The sequence below is a fragment of the Procambarus clarkii genome, chromosome 53 (genome assembly GCF_040958095.1).
Source record: "Procambarus clarkii isolate CNS0578487 chromosome 53, FALCON_Pclarkii_2.0, whole genome shotgun sequence".
In the NCBI taxonomy this organism is placed as follows: domain Eukaryota; kingdom Metazoa; phylum Arthropoda; class Malacostraca; order Decapoda; family Cambaridae; genus Procambarus; species Procambarus clarkii.
In genome coordinates, this window is record NC_091202.1 from 30,555,500 (window position 1) to 30,575,184 (window position 19,685).

At 41.6% G+C, this 19,685-nt stretch overlaps 1 protein-coding gene across 1 annotated transcript in view; it reads left to right on the top strand.

The window, feature by feature from the left end:
* The window catches only part of LOC123767141 (neuronal acetylcholine receptor subunit alpha-7-like), a 454,788-nt gene that overhangs the window by 259,522 nt on the left and 175,581 nt on the right, over positions 1-19,685 (top strand).

Below are 19,685 nucleotides of genomic sequence, written 5' to 3' on the forward strand. Positions count from 1 at the left end.
TGTATTATGTAATGCTGATGTGTATGTGTGTGTGTGTGTGTATGTGTGTACTCACCTAGTTGTGTTTGCGGGGGTTGAGCTCTGGCTCTTTGGTCCCGCCTCTCAACCGTCATGTGTATGGGTGTGTGTGTGTGTTTACTATTTGTATTCCCCATTTGTGCCTACTGAATCGAACGGGTTCGAGTTCTTGGTTCCCGTCTTTCTAAACCTAAGTTTCTAGTGTTCGTATCCCTTACTCATCATCTGCTACATACATATATTTCTGTAACACACACACGCACATACACACACACATACACACGCACACACACGCATCCCCAAGACGTGTGTGAATGTGTTAGACAGCCCGTAGCAACTGTCTAACTCCCAGGTACCTATGTACTGTTAGGTGAACAGTCGCATCGGAGGAACAGAGATTCTACCCATCGAATCCGGGACTTTTAGGACTACCAGGCCAGAGTGCTGTCAGCTCAGCCACCGGCCCCCCACCGAAGTGTGTGTGTGTGTACTCACCTAGTTGTGATTGCGGGGGTTGAGCTCTGGCTCTTTGGTCCCGTGTTTATACATGCCCCGTGTATACATGTAAGTGTTTACACATTATGTGTGCCTTAACGTATGCTTGTCTGCAAGCAAAGGTTTCATATCTCCGTGTCCCTGAATCCATAAGTTTCTTTCTGAACTTTAACACTAACATAACCGTTAATTACATCACGAATCTAATTAGCAAACGGCATTCCGTATACAATATTTTATTCCAATCGAATCCAGTAGCTGTATCCAGCTGTTGCTGTTCTAATGAAGCACGAGACAGCTTCGTGAACCTGTGAGGGGTTTGAAACATAATGGAAGCTAGAGAATCAGGGGAGCTTCATTTATTTTTAATAACAACATTTAATAACAATATCCAATTAACTAGAGAGCGTCTGTGAGCATCCAGCAGATAGGTTCGAACCCTGATCAAGGCTCCTGTGGACTCATTCATCTTCATTAATGTTACGAAATTGTGTATGTTTGTATACAAAAATTTTCTTGGGGCACTAATATATATATATGACGGGGATGGAAAGTGTTAAAACTATTTAGCATTCACTCGAGGAAGCTCAATTTGCGCCAGTGCCTCTGGAGATACTGTTCAGTGTATCATTTACGACAGGAACATGTCTCTGACGATGGAAAGAATGACTATGAGTCCAGGAGATGAGTAAAATAGTGCAAATGAGTGAAAAGGATAGAAGCACTGAGGCCACCGGGGTAAGAAGAGACATTGATACTGAATAAACTTTTACTGATTTCAGAGAACTTTGCGTGCGAGCCATCCCTGAAGTCAGAGAGTTTTGCGTGCGAACTTTCCCTTATGCCAGGAAGCTCTGCTTTCGAGCTTTCCGTGATGTTTCCCTTTGCGATCGAGCTTTCTCTCCGTGTCTCAATACGTCGTTGAAATGTCTCAAATACTCTTTCTGGTTAACCCATTCGGAATCTCAGAAGCGGAATCTCTTTATTGTGAAAAAAAAACATCAAAATATAGCCTAAATTCGCCGCTTTTTAAATCAAATTGCAAAATGAGATCTCAGCTTACTTCTATCATTAAAATAAAAGCTTATGATGTACAGGCTACTAAACTTTTGAATTCTTGACAGTATTTCTTACACCAAGTAATATTTTATTTACCCAAAAGTTCCCTTCAATGCTTGAGTTGTATTTCATTAAATCTGTCTCGTTCCTATGCAAATGAGGAGATATAGCTAAGGAGCGATTATCTAGGATTCGAAATAAGTCTATCCTTCACAGCTCTTTTTCCCCCTAATCGTATCCCCATCATCTCCCTCTACCCAGTCTACGTTCTACCTTTCTACCTCGTCATCCAGTCTACTCGGTAACTTGTTTTGATAACTACGCCTAGCCGCGGGTTCTACCCTTTCAGCCGTCCTGTAGAACACTCAAAATCTTCTTCGTTCATGTTGATTCTCAAATTTATATCATTATATATCTCCAACAACTCTTAGTCCTCTTCCTGGGCCATCTTCGACACCTCTCTGGCCCTCTACAACACAACCATGATCCTTTACAACACCTCCTTAACTCTCGACAACACCTCCTAGCTCTCTCTCTACACTATCTTTCAGCCCCTCTACAACACATCCCTGACCTTCTACAACATTTCCTAGCTCTCTACAACACTTCCTAGCTCTCTACAACACTTCCTAGCTCTCAACAGCACTTCCTAGCTCTCTACAACACTTCCTAGCTCTCAACAGCACTTCCTAGCTCTCTACAACACTTCCTAGCTCTCTATAACACTTCCTAGCTCTCTACAACACTTCCTAGCTCTCTGCAATACTTCCTAGCTCTCTACAACACTTCCTAACTCTCTACAACACTTCCTACCTCTCTACAACACTTCCTAGCTCTCTACAACACTTTCTAGCTCTCTACAACACTTCCTAGCTCTCAACAGCACTTCCTAGCTCTCTACAACACTTCCTAGCTCTCAATTGCACTTCCTAGCTCTCTACAACACTTCCTAGCTCTCTACAACACTTCCTACCTCTCTACAACACTTCCTAGCTCTCTACAACACTTCCTAGCTCTCTACAACACTTCCTAGCTCTCTACAACACTTCCTAGCTCTCTACAACACTTCCTAGCTCTCTACAACACTTCCTAGCTCTCTACAACACTTCCTAGCTCTCTACAACACTTCCTAGCTCTCTACAACACTTCCTAGCTCTCTACAACACTTCCTATCTCTCTACAACACTTCCTAGCTCTCTACAACACTTCCTAGCTCTACAACACTTCCTATCTCTCTACAACACTTCCTAGCTCTCTACAACACTTCCTAGCTCTCTACAACACTTCCTAGCTCTCTACAACACTTCCTAGCTCTCTACAACACTTCCTAGCTCTCTACAACACTTCCTATCTCTCTACAACACTTCCTAGCTCTCTACAACACTTCCTAGCTCTCAACAGCACTTCCTAGCTCTCTACAACACTTCCTAGCTCTCAACAGCACTTCCTAGCTCTCTACAACACTTCCTAGCTCTCTACAACACTTCCTAGCTCTCTACAACACTTCCTAGCTCTCTACAACTCCTCCCAGCCCCATTACAACATCTTCCATCCCCTCTACAACACAAAGCCTGGCTGCGGACAAAGTTGCAGCCAGACACCCCTTCTATATATATATGGAAATGTGTGTTCGAGGATGAAGGAGTGAGGGGGAAGAAAAAAGGGGGAGAAATGGTGGAGATGAAAATGAAAGGTGTTGTCAGCAGGTATATATTAAAATAATTCAGGAGAGAAAAAAAAGGGAGGGGGGAGGGGAGCAAGTAGACTATGTTGGAGTGCCAGGAGCATATGCCATGTGGGGGGGCATCGTGCCCACTGAGGGGCCTTCCCCCCCCCCTCGCGTTATTAATGACCCTCGAACAACGCCCACAAAATGTCTCTCGTGATTAATTTTGCCCAACAGCGTATAATGAGTAATGTGTTTCTTACACACACACACACACACCACAATCACAACATATTAATTATATAACAGGGCCTAATTTGTTTGAGGGTTTTTAAATAAATATATATTATATAATATTATATATATATATATATATATATATATATATATATATATACTATATATATATATATATATATATATATATATATATATATATATATATATATATATATATATATATATATATATATATATATATATATATATATATATATATATATATATATGCACATACATACACACACAACATTAATCCATTTCAAACTCAAATTCAACAACAGTTTCCAAGAAGCCGTGCTGGAAACCCTTATTTGTTATAGGGTTTTTAAATATATATATAACATCAATACATATATTGCCCTATTTCAGTCCATTTCAATCTCAAATTCAACAATAGTTTGCAAGAAATCGTGCAAGAAACTGCAAAGAATATGGCTCGACCCCGGGTTAAAGAAAGAGACGTCCACAGCGAGAGCAGACTCATACTCGAGTGAGAGTGTCATCTTCCCCTCACTCTTCCTAACATCTCCAGATGTCTCTGAGTGTGACACCAGACACATACTTCAGTTAGCCTTGACTGGGAGCCGGGAGACTGGGACTGCCTACGGGAGCCGGTCGGCCGAGCGGACAGCACACTAGACTTGTGATCCTGTGGTCCTGGGTTCGATCCCAGGCGCCGGCGAGAAACAATGGGCAGAGTTTCTTTCACCCTATGCCCCTGTTACCTAGCAGTAAATAGGTACCTGGGTGTTAGTCAGCTGTCACGGGCTGCTTCCTGGGGGTGGAGGTCTGGTCGAGGACCGGGCCGCAGGGACACTAAAAAGCCTCGAAATCATCTCAAGATAACCTCTCAAGATAACCATAAGGATGAGAATATGGCATCCACGAATATTACTCGATGTCACGCAACCATTGAAGTTCAAAGCAGCTTCCACGGACTGATTTTGCTGGTCAGTTGTGACTTGCTGATGTCAAGGTTACACATTTTCGCTCCTTGACCACCAGAGACTCTATGTTACTTGATGGTGTTACTGGGTCTCTATTCGACGTTTTGCTACCTAAGGTAGCATGGTTCTCGCTTTTCTGGACGGTAGAGCGACGGTCTCGCTTCTCGAAAGTCGGTGTTCAATCCCCGACCGTCCAAGGGGTTGGGCACCATTCCTTCCCTCTATCACATCCCAAATCCTTATCCTCGTGTCCCTTGCAAATGCTATAAAGTTGTAATAGGTTAGTGATTTCGCCTGATAACTATCTTACCTTTCTAAATTAAGTTCTTTATTTGTTATTTTTAGATTAAGAGAATGTAAATTAAGTTTATTTTTTTATTTATTTTCATAAAGAAGGTCTCTAATTCCGTGGGATTAACTTTGTTGTCCTTCGTTGTACGAGTTCAAGTGAATTTTTGTTCGTTCAACAGTATGACGACCAAAATTGAACTGCATTATTTAAATGTTTTATTGCTTACGCTTCTAGCTATCAATTATATTATCTTTTTTTGCGTTATTCTGAACATTCGTGCATTAATTTTTGGCTTTAAATCCCTACTAATCACGACTCCTAAACCATTTTCCGTTCAGACCGCAATTTCATCACTCTCCAGCTGACATCTGGTAACTTTATCATCATTGCCTATCTTGAGGTTATCTTGAGATGATTTCGGGGCTTTTTTAGTGTCCCCGCGGCCCGGTTCTCGACCAGGCCTCCACCCCCAGGAAGCAGCCCGTGACAGCTGACTAACACCCAGGTACCTATTTTACTGCTAGGTAACAGGGGCATAGGGTGAAAGAAACTCTGCCCATTGTTTCTCGCCGGCGCCTGGGATCGAACCCAGGACCACAGAATCACAAATCCCGCGTGCTGTCCGCTCGGCCGACCGGCCTAGCGTCAAACCAATCATTTTTTTAATATTAAAGGCATTTGCCATTCGTTCATCCATTTCAAAAGCCTTTCTAGATCGTCTTGAAGCGATTTTGAATCTTCTTATTACTATATTTCTCGTACTATTCTGATAATGTCCGCAAATTTGCAAATATTGCTACTTAATCTCCCACCAAAATCGTTTATATATTGAAAGCAAGAGAGGTCCCATGACAGAGCCCTGAGGAACTCCACTTAAACGGTTCCCTTTCCGACTTATAACTCCATATATATTGGCTGTTTATTTTCTGTGTAATTACTATGCCTTTATCCAGCTTTTAAGATACCTCACCTGATACCATAACATACTCCATATCTGAATACTAATGAACAAATCCACAAGGGCCGTGACGAGGATTCGAACCTACGTCCGAGAGCATCCCAGACGCTGCCTTAATCGACTGAACTACGACATGGTATAAGAATTGCAACCAGAAATTTTACTGAATTTACGTGGATCCTGCAGCCTCTCCGAGACAAACCAGGATTTTACACAATTCCCCCATGCACTCGAACTATGTCAATAGGCTGCTCTACCGCTTATATGTGATCTGAATACTCAAATACATGATTAAAATCAAAATACACCACATAGCGGGACTCCATCGTCCCCACACCCACTATCTCCTGCCTTAAACATGTTGGGAAAAGAAGGATGGTGAAGCCATTCATCATGGGGAACTTTTAATTACTTGCAATGAAAGATTACTTTAGAAAGATTACATACTTTTAATTACACAACGTCCAGTGATCTATATCTGGACACGTGGGAGGGCTTATATCTGAGAGACCTGCCCCCTCCTGCCACCCACTTGTGTCTGGCCAACTGCCCATCAACACACAGCCTACCCACACACGGTGCCCAAGCCATGCCCAACCCCACAGGAGGGTAATGCTTGCTAGGTTGCACTCCATTCGGGAGGGAAGGAGAGGGTGCACTCAGTGGGCAGCCAGGCTTCGGGACATGCAGGCATGGTACATGTTGCACCTGACACACAGCCCTCTTCCATCCAAGAAGAGGAACACCCAAGAGGAAACTGTCCATTAGGTGACAGACAGTTTCGTCTCAACAGTGATGGAACTGTCCGCCAACATTCTGTCAATTCAGGTGGTTGTCTAGGGTCTAGGTGCCCGCCCCGGGGCAGTGACAATGGACAACCTGCTGCAGGAGCGAGGAACAATACCTCCCTCAACTTTATTTCAGCAGACAATCTGCTTGAAGCAGTCAAAGCGACGTCCACCAGAACCTTGCCCCACATCCCCATGGCTGCCCGTCACCAAGCAGCAACCAAACTCACCAGTCTGCTGACAAAGGTCAACAATGCTCCTAGAACCACTGGAGCATGGCACAATCTCCTACTATTTGGGAATGCATGCCTGGCATTACCGCCGAGGAGAGACAAGTCATTAGCAGCCTCAGTAATGAGGGCTTTTAATGAATTCCCCAGAGAAGACAACCTGGTCCGCTTCACAAGCCTAAGACCCCAAACAAATGCTGAACCGTTTGGAGATATCGCAAAGGACCTTCTCGTGGAACCAACCAGATTCTTCAACGTTTGGCTGGCGGCATCCCTGAGGACATCAGGCCTCTCTTTTATGGAGCAGCACTCTGTGCTCTAAAAAAGAATGATGGGAGAATCTGGCCCCATTACCGTGGACAACATCCTCCAACGCCTAGCTGCTAAGGATGCAGTGATATCTATCAGCCAGGAAGCAGCCACCTTGCTGAAACTTAATCTGCTCGGGTTTGGGATCCCTCTCCTAGGCCTTGAAGCTGCATCACATCCAGCATGGGGTTACATTGTTGATCCCTCGGATCAGATGGCACTAGTAAAGCATTAAAAATGCCTTCAGTCAAGTCAGAAGAGACGCTGTCCTCAAGGCTGTACACAAACAGGTCCTTCCTCCTTATCCATTCAACCAATCGTGCTACAGTGGGGATTCTATGCTTCTTAGAGGTAAGGTAAGATACCTTAGAGCTTCTAAGATACCCCTATTACAGTAATAAGAGATAATAGCTGCCTGTCTGTCTATCTGTTCGAAGTGGGAGACCAGCCTGTTGTGGCTAGCCTCGCGCAGCTTTTATAAGGTGAATTGTGACTTTGTGATGAGTGTCGTAGGGTGGTACGGATCGACTCTCATTCCCGTCTTTAAGTAGGATTCGCTCCTATTGTGAGAACCAACGACTTCTGTGAAGTCGGAAATGTGGCTTTCGTTGTCTATTGCGTGTTTTACGGCTTATTTTTTGCCTGTCATCGATAACCTTTCTCCAACGTCGATTCAATATTAGTTGAGCATGTTCTGTCTACTGGGAGACAGAAGGAGAGAGAGATGGACGGACGGAGGGAGATTGGGATAATGGCTAGGAAACTGTGTGTATAATTATACTATATATATAATTAAATTATATATAATTAAAGAATGCCTGCCTGTTTGTGTCTCTCTGTCTGTCCGAATTTGCTGGCCAGAAGCTTTGGATTAGCGTAACGCACATTTGTAGGGTGAATGTTCTGGGGTATGGGATGGACATAGGCTGCTCGGAGTAGGCCTAAATTAATTAGCTTTAAGAAATATTAGCAATTATAAACACCCACTCGGCCACTTTCATGAAGTATAGTGAGAAATATGTGATTAGCGTGAAATTTTTACTAAAAAGAAAAGCAAAATAGATTAAAAAGTGGAACAAGAGAGAGAGAGAGAGAGAGAGAGAGAGAGAGAGAGAGAGAGAGAGAGAGAGAGAGAGAGAGAGAGAGAGAGAGAGAGAGAGAGAGAGAGAGAGAAAGAGAGAGAGAGAGGAGAAGCAAAGCATCTGAGGCCCCATACACCTGTTTCAGTTCTTCAGTGCCATGGTTGGGTATTATATTATGTCAGAGAGGGAGAAAGAGAAATTCAGAGATTCAGATACAGAGAGAGATAGAGATACAGAGATAGAAGAAGGCTTACAGAGATACATAGAGGGAGTTTCAAAAGTGAGACAGAGCAAGATATACAGATAAAAAGATAGAGATACAGAAAGAGAGATAAATAGATAAAGATTAGAGAGCTACAGAAATTGAGTTACAAATGAGAGGTAGAGAGAGAGAGATATATAGAGACACAGAGAGATACAAAGAGAGAGACAGATTAATAGATAGATGAATAGAGAGACAGATTAATAGATAGATGAATAGAGAGACAGATTAATAGAGAGATACAAAGAGACAGACAGATTAATAGATAGATAAAACGAAAGAAAGAAATACAAAGGTAAAGATTTAGAGATGCTAAGAGACAGACAGACAGACAGACAGACAGACAGACAGACAGACAGACAGACAGACAGACAGACAGACAGACAGACAGACAGACAGACAGACAGACAAACAGAGTGACACATTCAGAGATAAAGATACAGAGAGAGACATATGGACACACAGATCTTCACAATGCTGGAAACCTCACTTGTATATTTATACTATAAGAAAGAATATTTCCTTGTCTATTTTTTCGGCTTTTTGGTGCAAAAGTAGGAAGCCAGACGCTTAGGGCTAGTAACACAAAAAGAATTTAAGGGCAAAGGGTTTGTTCCAACGAGACAAATTGAGACTGATCAAGGTAGACCGAAGTTAAATGCTTTAAGAAATATCAATAGGAATAAATACTCATTAGACGCATTTTCAAGGATAGAAAATAGATAGATGGATAGATAGATAGAAGGGAAACAGCAAGTATATCGATATCGGCAAGTATAGAAAGGTCGAGAGGCCCAGTTATGATATCCGAGATTAACTGGTGATCTGACTGGAAAATAAGGAAAAAAACTGAGAATGATAATAATTATAGAGGCAATAGTTCACATTATACATTTCATTATTATTTTGCAACACTTCATTCAGGGCGCTGAATGCAGTATTCCATTAACTGCCATGAACCTATCATTCACGCTAATACTTTAATTCACTCTATTTTTTCACGCACTGATAATCGTATGAGTCTCCATGCACCATAATCTTCAAGAGAAGATCTATGGATTTGGACACCGGGATCCCGACTACGCCCCCTGGGCCACTCAGGAATGCCATACATCACACACAAAAATATATTTTCTCGTATATCACATTACTACGAATTCATTGTTTTAATGGCACATGCTAAATAGCCAGGCGCCATACAAGGGTTAAACTGCGCAACACATCATATGACGTGTTGCGCAGTTTAAGGGTTAACTAGCTACCATTTTACAGAATAAACTGTTCATGGCTTCTACGCCAGTCACTCAGTATCTTTTTGCTAGATGATTTCCCAGTGAGAAAGATATTTATTCGGTAGAACGTTCCACAGGAAATTCGTTCACAGCCGAAGTCGTTCTTTGGACACATCTAAACGACGTCGTTCTCGCAAACACGTCAGTTGATGTCCAGCAAAACGTTAAGAAGCCGAGATGACGAGTCTAAGACTTCGTAGGGAGTCTAAGACTTCGTAGTGAACCTAAGACTTCGTAGTAAGTCTAAGACTTCGTAGTGAGCCTAAGACTTCGTAGTAAGCCTAAGACTTCGTAGCCACAGCAGTCACATCGGCTTCCCTGGCTAACTGACCATTTCCTTATAGCGTATATAAAGACTACATATCCAGTCTTCGGTTTCAACCCTTTTACCCTGTCGTAGCTCAGTCGATTACGGCAGTGTCTGGGATGCTCCCGGGCGCAGGTTCGAATCCTCGTCACGGCCCTTGTGGATTTGTTCACTACATATCCAATATGTGGGCAGAGAAGTTTGTGTAGCTGAAGAATATCTTAAGGCCGTATCTTTCGCTGCAGTTGACCCAGCTGTTTGACTGCCTCACTTGATCAGCGATTCAAGTGGCAATTTTAATGGAACTTCTTTCCTCGTCTTCTTTCTTCCTCGTCTTGAATTATTCATTCCTCATCTTCAAACTTGTGAAACTAGGAAATTTGTTTCTTTCGCAGAGTTTTACTTCTCGTAAAGCCCTCAGTTGTTGCGGTTACTAAGGATAAGTTCTTGGATTAGTTTAGTTCTTCCTGAGACGTCCTTTGTCGCTGATAGAAACATTTCTAAATGTTTGAGGTACTTGAGCTTTCTTCAGCTGCTAAATCTGTTGTCGAAGTCGTTACAAAGAATTTTTTACTTGCGAAACACGTTGGGTTTCTGTACGTGCATACACTGAACTGCTGAAAATCCTCAAACATGAATTCCTGACTTGTATACTTTTCTAGATCATTTTCAGGATGTGTCCATGTCCACGTTGTGGCTGTTGAAGATTCTTCTTCGGGTTTGTTGTTTTTGATGTAGCATCGAGGTAGATGGGCTGGGTTCTTCAGTAGAGTTGGTGGATTTACCTTGTGTAGAAACGTGGTTTGAAGGGCAGGGCTTTTCATTGGAACAAATCCACAAGGGCCGTGACGATGATTCGAACCTGCGTCCGGGAGCATCCCAGACGTGTGTGTATCTGTGTGTAACTTTTCATTGGAATTTGTGGTATGTTCGGCTGACGAAAATTATTGTGCTGGTGTTTCAGTAACGTAAATTAGTAATAATATATCTATTGGAATATTTACTGCAAGTACGTTATTTTCATTTAAGAGTCTATTAATAATCTTGATGATAGTTCTGTGATCGTTTACTGCGATTCTGTCAGCGACTGCAATTAGAAATTAAATTAAAGTGTTGGATTCTTTGGGGGTAAGTGGTGGTACCTAAGTCAGTGGTTGGCTGGCGCAAGTCCAGGCATTAGAGTGTGTTGGGGGATGCTGTTTCTCAAGGCGTTGTGGAGAACGTCGTTGACTGGATGTTGAAAGTATATACTGGTTGATTTGTGAAAGAGCCTTCTTTGGCCTAGATTTTCTTGATTTCGAATTTCCTTGATAAAACCCAAATAAAACTGGATAAAATCCTGAGACAGATCACCAGACTAGTCCCAGAGCTGAGAGTTAGGATTTATGAAAAAATATTAAAGAAATGAAACCTCACCACACTAGAAGAAGAAAAAAATAAGAAATGACCAAAAAATTTGAGGAATAAAGAGGGTTTATCTTGAGGTTATCTTGAGATGATTTCGGGGCTTTAGTGTCCCCGCGGCCCGGTCCTCGACCAGGCCTCCACCCCCAGGAAGCAGCCCGTGACAGCTGACTAACACCCAGGTACCTATTTACTGCTAGGTAACAGGGGCATAGGGTGAAAGAAACTCTGCCCATTGTTTCTCGCCGGCGCCTGGGATCGAACCCAGGACCACAGGATCACAAGTCTAGTGTGCTGTCCGCTCGGCCGACCGGCTCCCTTTTACCCTTTCAAAAAGGGTAGGCAATGTCACCATTTAACAATGGTTCCACACAAAGTACCTCATTTGTCACAGATATATTATATAAATTTGTTCAACATAAGAGTGCTTAATAAACTCTGCTAAGAAATGGAGTGGGAGAAACAGACTCGAACCAGAAGTTCCAATGTATATTTTAACTCTGCACTCTAGTCAATTGGAGACTGAAAAGTGGGACCCAAGAGCTGAGGTTCAACCTCCCTCCCCTCCCCCCCTCCCTCCAGCTAGCTTCGCTGCAAATGAAGGGTAGAGATTATAAATGACATGCAACCTCCTCCCTTCAAGGATACATCTCATTTTATATGTTATCTTCAACGTGCAAATTACAAGTACGATCACAAGTAGCGGCCAAGACACAAGTATTCACCAAGACCCATGTGTTCTAAGCCTCGGTAAGCATGCTTGGGAAGAACATGACAATGCAAGGCGAGCTGAAAATGCCTCACGGGCGCACCATGGAGCTCACTATGAGCCAACCATGGAACGTGCTACTTGGGACTTTTGTTCCGAGTAGCTGAATCTTCAACAACAACAACAACAACAGCCTCAGTTTTCGGAGTGCCAGAGAACCATTGTGCTGGGAGTGAGAGGGCCAACAAGGGAGCTGTCACAGCTTAATAAGCAAGTGCCTAGTAATGAAGCTGTGTTCTGGGAACTGCCGGACCGGACACAAGGAACCAAATCCTAACGACAAGTCTCATAACGTCTCATAACGTAAATCATAACGACAGTGTCCGTGGTGTAGTGGTAAGACACTCGCCTGCCGTTCCGCGAGCGCCATGTCATGGGTTCGTATCCTGGCCGGGGAGGATTTACTGGGCGCAATTCCTTAACTGTAGCCTCTGTTTAACGCAACAGTAAAATGTGTACTTGGATGAAAAAACGATTCTTCGCGGCGGGGATCGTATTCCAGGGACCTGCACGAAACGCTACGCGTACTAGTGGCTGTACAAGAATGTAACAACTCTTGTATATATCTCAAAAAAAAAATGCCAAGAGAAACGCTCTTGGAACTCGACTGAGCAGCAGACTTGGGAGTTTATGTCACTCCGAAGCTGTCCCCAGAAGCTCACATCAAGAGAGCTGCCAGCTATATATGGAAGCTTGGCCTACGTAAGAACGGCCTGTGGGAATCTGGGCCCAGATTTACGAAGCGGTTACTTAAGTACTTACGAACGTGTACATCTTTCCTCAATTTTTGACGGCTTTGATTACATTTATTTAACAGTTTACAAGCATAAAAACTTCCCAATCAACTGTTGTTATTGTTATAAAACCTCCTGGTGCTTTAGAGCTCATTAACTGTTTAATAATTGTAAACAAAGTCGCCAAAGATTGAGAAAAGATGTAGAGGTTCGTAAGCGCTTGCGTAACTGCTTCGTGAATCTGGCCCCTGAACAGGAAACCGTACAGTACCAACTTATATTCCACAAGTAAGTAAGCAATACGAGTGTGGAGTTCCTTCCTCGTTAGACACAAAACGAACGTGGAGAAAACCCACGATGCCTTTCACCAAACTAGCACCAGAACTGAGGGTTATAAGTTACGAGGATACACTGAAGAAAGCAAACAATACAACCATGCCAGAAATAGCAAGAATCATGGGAGACATGACCACCATGTACAAAATTAGCAAGGGGATAGACAGGGTTGACTAGGATATACAATTCAACATAGGGGGGATACAGGTGGAACCTTTAGTACCCAAATGAGTTATAATGACATTAAACAACAATTATGAGTCAGAGTTGTGACGATATAGAAGACAACAGGAAGTGAAAGGGTTGAGCCAAACCTCATGCATTGCTTCAGATGAAGATATGAAAAGATTCAGTAGACTTGGAAATATGTTACAGATACAAGGGCAACCACGTTAGTACAATTAGACGAATAAACTTCTATACGAATCTGGCTCCCAAATTCAAAAACCCTCTCTCCCTCTCTCTCTCTCTCTCTCTCTCTCTCTCTCTCTCTCTCTCTCTCTCTCTCTCTCTCTCTCTCTCTCTCTCTCTCTCTCCTCTCTCTCTCTCTCTTCTCTCTCTCTCTCTCTCTCTCTCTCTCTCTCCTCTCTCTTTACCCCTCCCATGTTCACTACTCACTGTAACCATTGTCTCATCCATCTCCCCCTCCCCTTCTCCTCTCGAATGCCCCCACATTACTTTTATCCAAAACCCTCTGTTTATAAACCTCGGTAGCGCAGTTGAGGACTACGACCGTGCGCGCTACTAACCTCCATCCCTCAGTTTTCTTTTCATTCCTAGTCAAACACTTAAGCCTCAACAAGTGTAAGGTAAGGGAGATGGGAAAGGGAGGAAGGAGTCCAGAAGACATCTACGCCATAAGGGAAAGGCAACAAGTGTTGGAGCGAGAAAAAGATTTAAGGATGGTTATATTTTCAAGACTTACTCCAGAGACACATATAAACAGGGTAACATCAGCAGCGTACGGGATGCTGCCAAACGTTAGAATGACGCTTGGAAACCTACATCAGCGCTCCTTCGAAGCCATCTACAAAGCCTTTGTTAGACCATTACTGGTCTATGCATTAATCATAATGAAATGAAATGTAACCTAGCATAAAAAAATGTGTGAAAGAAAATTCTGTAGGCGCTACAGTTTTCAATAAAGCAAGTATTGAGGAATTTAAAAATCTCTTGGGACGTCTAGACTGGACAGACGTGAACAAGGTATAGTGGGGTGCCCATGGGTCAACGTGAATCTGGAGGTGATTTATATGTCAGTGGGTTTCAATTCTGATTCTACTTATAATTCTTTAAAAACTAAAATTTCAATAGAGTTCAGTAACATTGTATACTCATAAATTCCTTAGATCGAATAATAATGACTCAAAACAGCCATGGGATTAGAATATCTTATCAGAAAATGAATTAATATATATATAATCGAATTAAACCTGGGGGTAGGGTGTCAAGAGCAGTAAATTGTGTATAAAGCAGTAAGTACTATGAACAACGATTAAATAAAAGATATTAGAAAAGCAAAAATCAATTACAAAGTGCTCTTAGATGGGCAGGTATATACTAACCCAAACAGTTAATCCAGATATACCAAACAAAGATTAGAGTGAAGACTGGGCCTCTGAAAAATGAGTTAAGTCAAGTAACTGGTAATAAGCAAGAAGTGAGCCCCGTTCTGAATAAGTGCGTTGTCGTTGTATTTACTAGAGAAGAACTTGATATTTTACCTACACCACCTACACCTGTGTAGGTGGCGACGAAAGGAAGCTGATCTGTTTAATCGCTACCAGGGAAGAGGTAACCAGGAAAATCTCACCGACTAGTCATTAGTCGTTGAGATGTAAGTCTCGTCCTAATCACACACTCAGACCTTGACAAAGCACTCAGGAGAGTGCGAAATACTTGGTGTAATTCTTGACATAAAATTCACAAATAAATAAGTGTGGGTTTTTATCCGATGGTATTATGTCTGTGAGAAGCCATTACCATTACTTATTAAGGAGATTCATGGTAAGGATAGATTGAGTGAATCTGAGAATTGGGAGGTAGGCTGTCTTTGTTAGGTGACGTGTGTCTAACGATGATTGATATAGCAATGGATCAAAATGTTGAATCAAACTATGACTATTTTAAAAACATTCATAATAAAACCAAATATATGTAGTAAAACATACTAATTGATTAAGTCTAATAACAATCACCTCGAGTGTTAAGTATGGGACTAAAGATCCTATTGGAAAAAAAAGTAGCTATGTACTGGCGAAAACAAAGAAATCACACCGACTTGATTTATCAATGAGAAAGTAATTTGGAGGGGTTTGAACCAGCGTTCTAGACACTTACGTCTTAAGAATTGACACGTCTATCTAAAGCAACAATTTATCAAACATACAATTTGAAAAAAAAATGTTGGCTACATATAGTAACCAACAAACCATAAATTTGTTGCAATTTGTTTTATGCACGCACGTATTTCTTGCATGAAAAAGTTTTTACACACATAACTTTGTCTGCCGACAAAGACGAAACTTAAACTTTTTCTTCAGGTATATCAAAGATAAGGGAGAAGACTGGGCAGTAAAAAATAAGATATGGTAAGATAACTCTGATGATGACATAAGTTAGAGTTATTTTAAATTAGTATTTGTCTCTGAATTCACTAGAGAAGAACCTGATATTATTCCTGCAACTTAGGAAATCTACATAAATGGAGGAGACAAGTTGACTACTTTGGTGGTTCCCAGAAAGAAAGTTACTAAACCAATATAAAAATTTAAGACTTTAGGTCCAGACTAAGTATATGCAAGGTTCTTAAAGAGCAGAGTGCAGGAAGCATCAAAGTTCACGAATTTTGTGACGATTTCTAAGAAGAGAGATAGATCCCTTACGTCAAACTAGCGTCCAATTAGCTTAACGTCTATTATAGGAGAAACTGCTTGAATTGTCAGTCGCAAAAAGCCATTTATTTACATCTTGAAAAAACACAGACGATAAATGAATTCGCAGCTTAACTTTATTAAGACTTGCTCGCGTTTTGCAAACTTACTCTCGTTCTTTGCCCATGTTTTTCAAGCGGGCGATAGTAGAACATATTTTACCATTCTATAAAACGACTTTAACAAAGCGTCTGAAACTGGGCCTCACGAGAAACTCACTAGAAAGAGACGTACTTTCTTTTTATGGGAGAAGGACCTTCTCTAATTCAAATCCGAAAGTGAATATTTCAAACAAATTAGATATATAGAGATAAGTGGGGACGAGTCAAAGCAAGGAATAAGAGAGAGTGCTCCAGGACTCTGTCATAGGAGCTCTGTTGAGTACTCTGAAATGTTTTGTGAAATATTCGTTTTGTACTCTGAAATATTAATATTTTAGACAGATATCAGTTGGACACTATTCATATTTGCGAAATCTGAATGCGAGGAAAATCTGGCACTCGTGACTAATAGGAATTTTAACGGGAAACATGAAATGCATAAATGTATGCAAAATTTCAAAAGGGATGATGTTAATCATTTCTAGAATCATAAGCAATTAGAATCTAAATTATTATTCTTTAGAACTCGTTAGGTCACATTCAGATTATGCAGTTTGATTTTGAGGTCCACACTCTAAAATGAACATAATTTATTTTAATCGCATACAGAGAAGGACGAGTTGAATTCTCTTCAACGCGTACATAGAAGATTCATGAAAAAATTACCAGGAGTTAGAAACATCCCAAATTAAGAGAAAATATTAAAGCACAAAGGAGAAACAAGAGTACATGGAGAAGAAAAAAAGTACATAAAGAAAACCACAAATTCTACAAAAGGGCAAGATATGAATGTGCAGAAACTAGATTAATCGCAGAGAAAAGTATAAAGTTACTTAAATATCGAAGACAACAGACGAGGCTAAACGCAGACGTAATCAGATGAGGAGGAAGAATACCTGTAAATAGTCAAGTAATAAAATTAAACAATTGAAAGACAGGTGTTTAAAACAGCAACCAGGGGCCAGATTCACGAAGCAATTACGCAAGCACTTACGAACCTGTCCATCTTTTCTCAATCTTTGACGGCTTTGTTTAGAATTATTAAACTGTTAATGAGCTCGGAAGCACCAGGAGGCTGTGTATAAAAATAACAACAGTTGATTGGCAAGTTTTCATGCTTGTAAACCGTTTAATAAATGTAAATAAATCCGTCAAAGATTGAGGAAAGATGTACACGTTCGTAAGTACTTGCGGAACTGCTTCGTGAATCTGGCTCCAGACCTTTTATTGACCCTGGCAGAGTCGACACTACAACGAAGGACTTAATTTTCGCTATCTTCAAAATCACTATAAACTTTCTTTTAACGCTATCAGCTTTTCTTTTAAAAGTATCTGTGTTAGTTTTCTAATACTGAATTCGTCTACTTTTGTAGACTTTTTCCTCCTGGGTCTATATGAAGTACAACAGCCCATTCACCTTGTTTGAACGTTTCTTTCAACAAACCATCGACTGAACGACCGAACATTCAGGTCATCGACTGAACGACCGAACATTCAGGTCATCGACTGAACGACCGAACATTCAGGTCATCGACTGAACGACTGAACATTCAGGTCATCGACTGAACGACTGAACATTCAGGTCATCGATTGAACGACTGAACATTCAGGCCATCGATTGAACGACCGAACATTCAGGCCATCGACTGAACATTCAGGTCATCGATTGAACGACTGAACATTCAGGTCATCGATTGAACGACTGAACATTCAGGCCATCGACTGAACGACTGAACATTCGGACCATCGACTGAACGACTGAACATTCGGACCATCGACTTAATGACTAAACATTCAGGCCATCGACTGAACGACTGAACATTCAGGTCATCGACTGAACGACTGAACATTCGGACCATCGACTGAACGACTAAACATTCAGGCCATCGACTGAATATTCGGACCATCGACTGAACGACTGAACATTCGGACCATCGACTGAACGACTAAACATTCAGACCATCGACTGAACGACTGAACATTCAGGTCATCGACTGAACGACTAAACATTCAGACCATCGACTGAACTACCGTATAAGTCCTTGAAGCCTCTTAGAGGTTTCGAGACTTCATGGGTAATATATCATATATCCTAAACATATATTTTCTACACGTATATAGATATACAAGTATAACTAGGATTTGTTACTGGCTCGGTGACTCGACTCCTATTGGTTCTGGTCCAGAGTCCAGGTTGTGAAACCTTCAACATATCGTGGGTTAAGGCGTTCGTCTAGAGTTACCCAAGATGATAGCTCGATCCACGATCTGTTCTAAAGACTTTCCATGCTATCTGTTGGATCGTCTTCTAGTAATTCGGTTTTTCTTTGAAGACTGAAGTAAAATCACTGAAGGAATTGTATCAGGCAATGTTCTGGGAACGTTTTTTCAGGCTTCTGGCAAGGTAGATTTCAGTACATTAATAATCTGATGATTGGGTGAAATGATTTTACATTGCAGGCGATGAGTCACAATAACGTGGCTAAAATATGTTGACCAGACCACACACTAGAAGGTGAAGGGACGACGACGTTTCGGTCCGTCTTGGACCATTCTCAAGTCGATTGTCGATCTCAATCGACTTGAGAATGGTCCAGGACGGACCGAAACGTCGTCGTCCCTTCACCTTCTAGAGTGTAGTCTGGTCAACATGATTTTACATTTGAATGGGCGAAGAATCAGACCCCAAGTCGTTTGACTGAGGACATCACCCTTTATGCATCTTACCTTTGGTTTGCACGATGTCAATATCGACAGTTTGCCTGCTCTTGCAGCTTGGCCTGAGTTCTGGCGTCACTGGTTAAAGATAGTAACTGGTAGCGAAGCTCTCTGTGCCAGCCAGCCCGCAGTCCCACACACCTGTCATAACTGTAAACTCCTACAATAGCATGCAGGCGATGAGTCACAATAACGTGGCTAAAGTAAGTTGACCAGACCACACACTAGAAGGTGAAGGGACGACGACGTTTCGGTCCGTCCTGGACCATTCTCAAGTCGATTGAGAATGATCCAGGACGGATCAAAACGTCGTCGTCCCTTCACCTTCTAGTGTGTGGTTTGGTCAACTGGTAAATTTTAGTTAGGCCAAAAAACTGAATTGTTTGTGGAAATGTTAAATATATCTATATTACTCCGGTGTACTGAATCGAATGGAGATGAATTAACTTTGTCAAACAATGATCAGTGGTAACGTATTGTAGGAGAGGAGTCCACAGGGTCAACCAGTGACTTTTTGCTAACGTTTCCGTGTATAATGTTGAATGATTTTGAAAACAAATTAGATAAGTATCTAACAAATCCACAAGGCCTGTGATGTGTAGATAAGTATCTATCTGAATTAAAGTCTATTTTTAATCACTGACATGTAGAAGATTTTTGTAATCTTTAATATTTACATGTGAATATGTTTGTTTCGTATTTG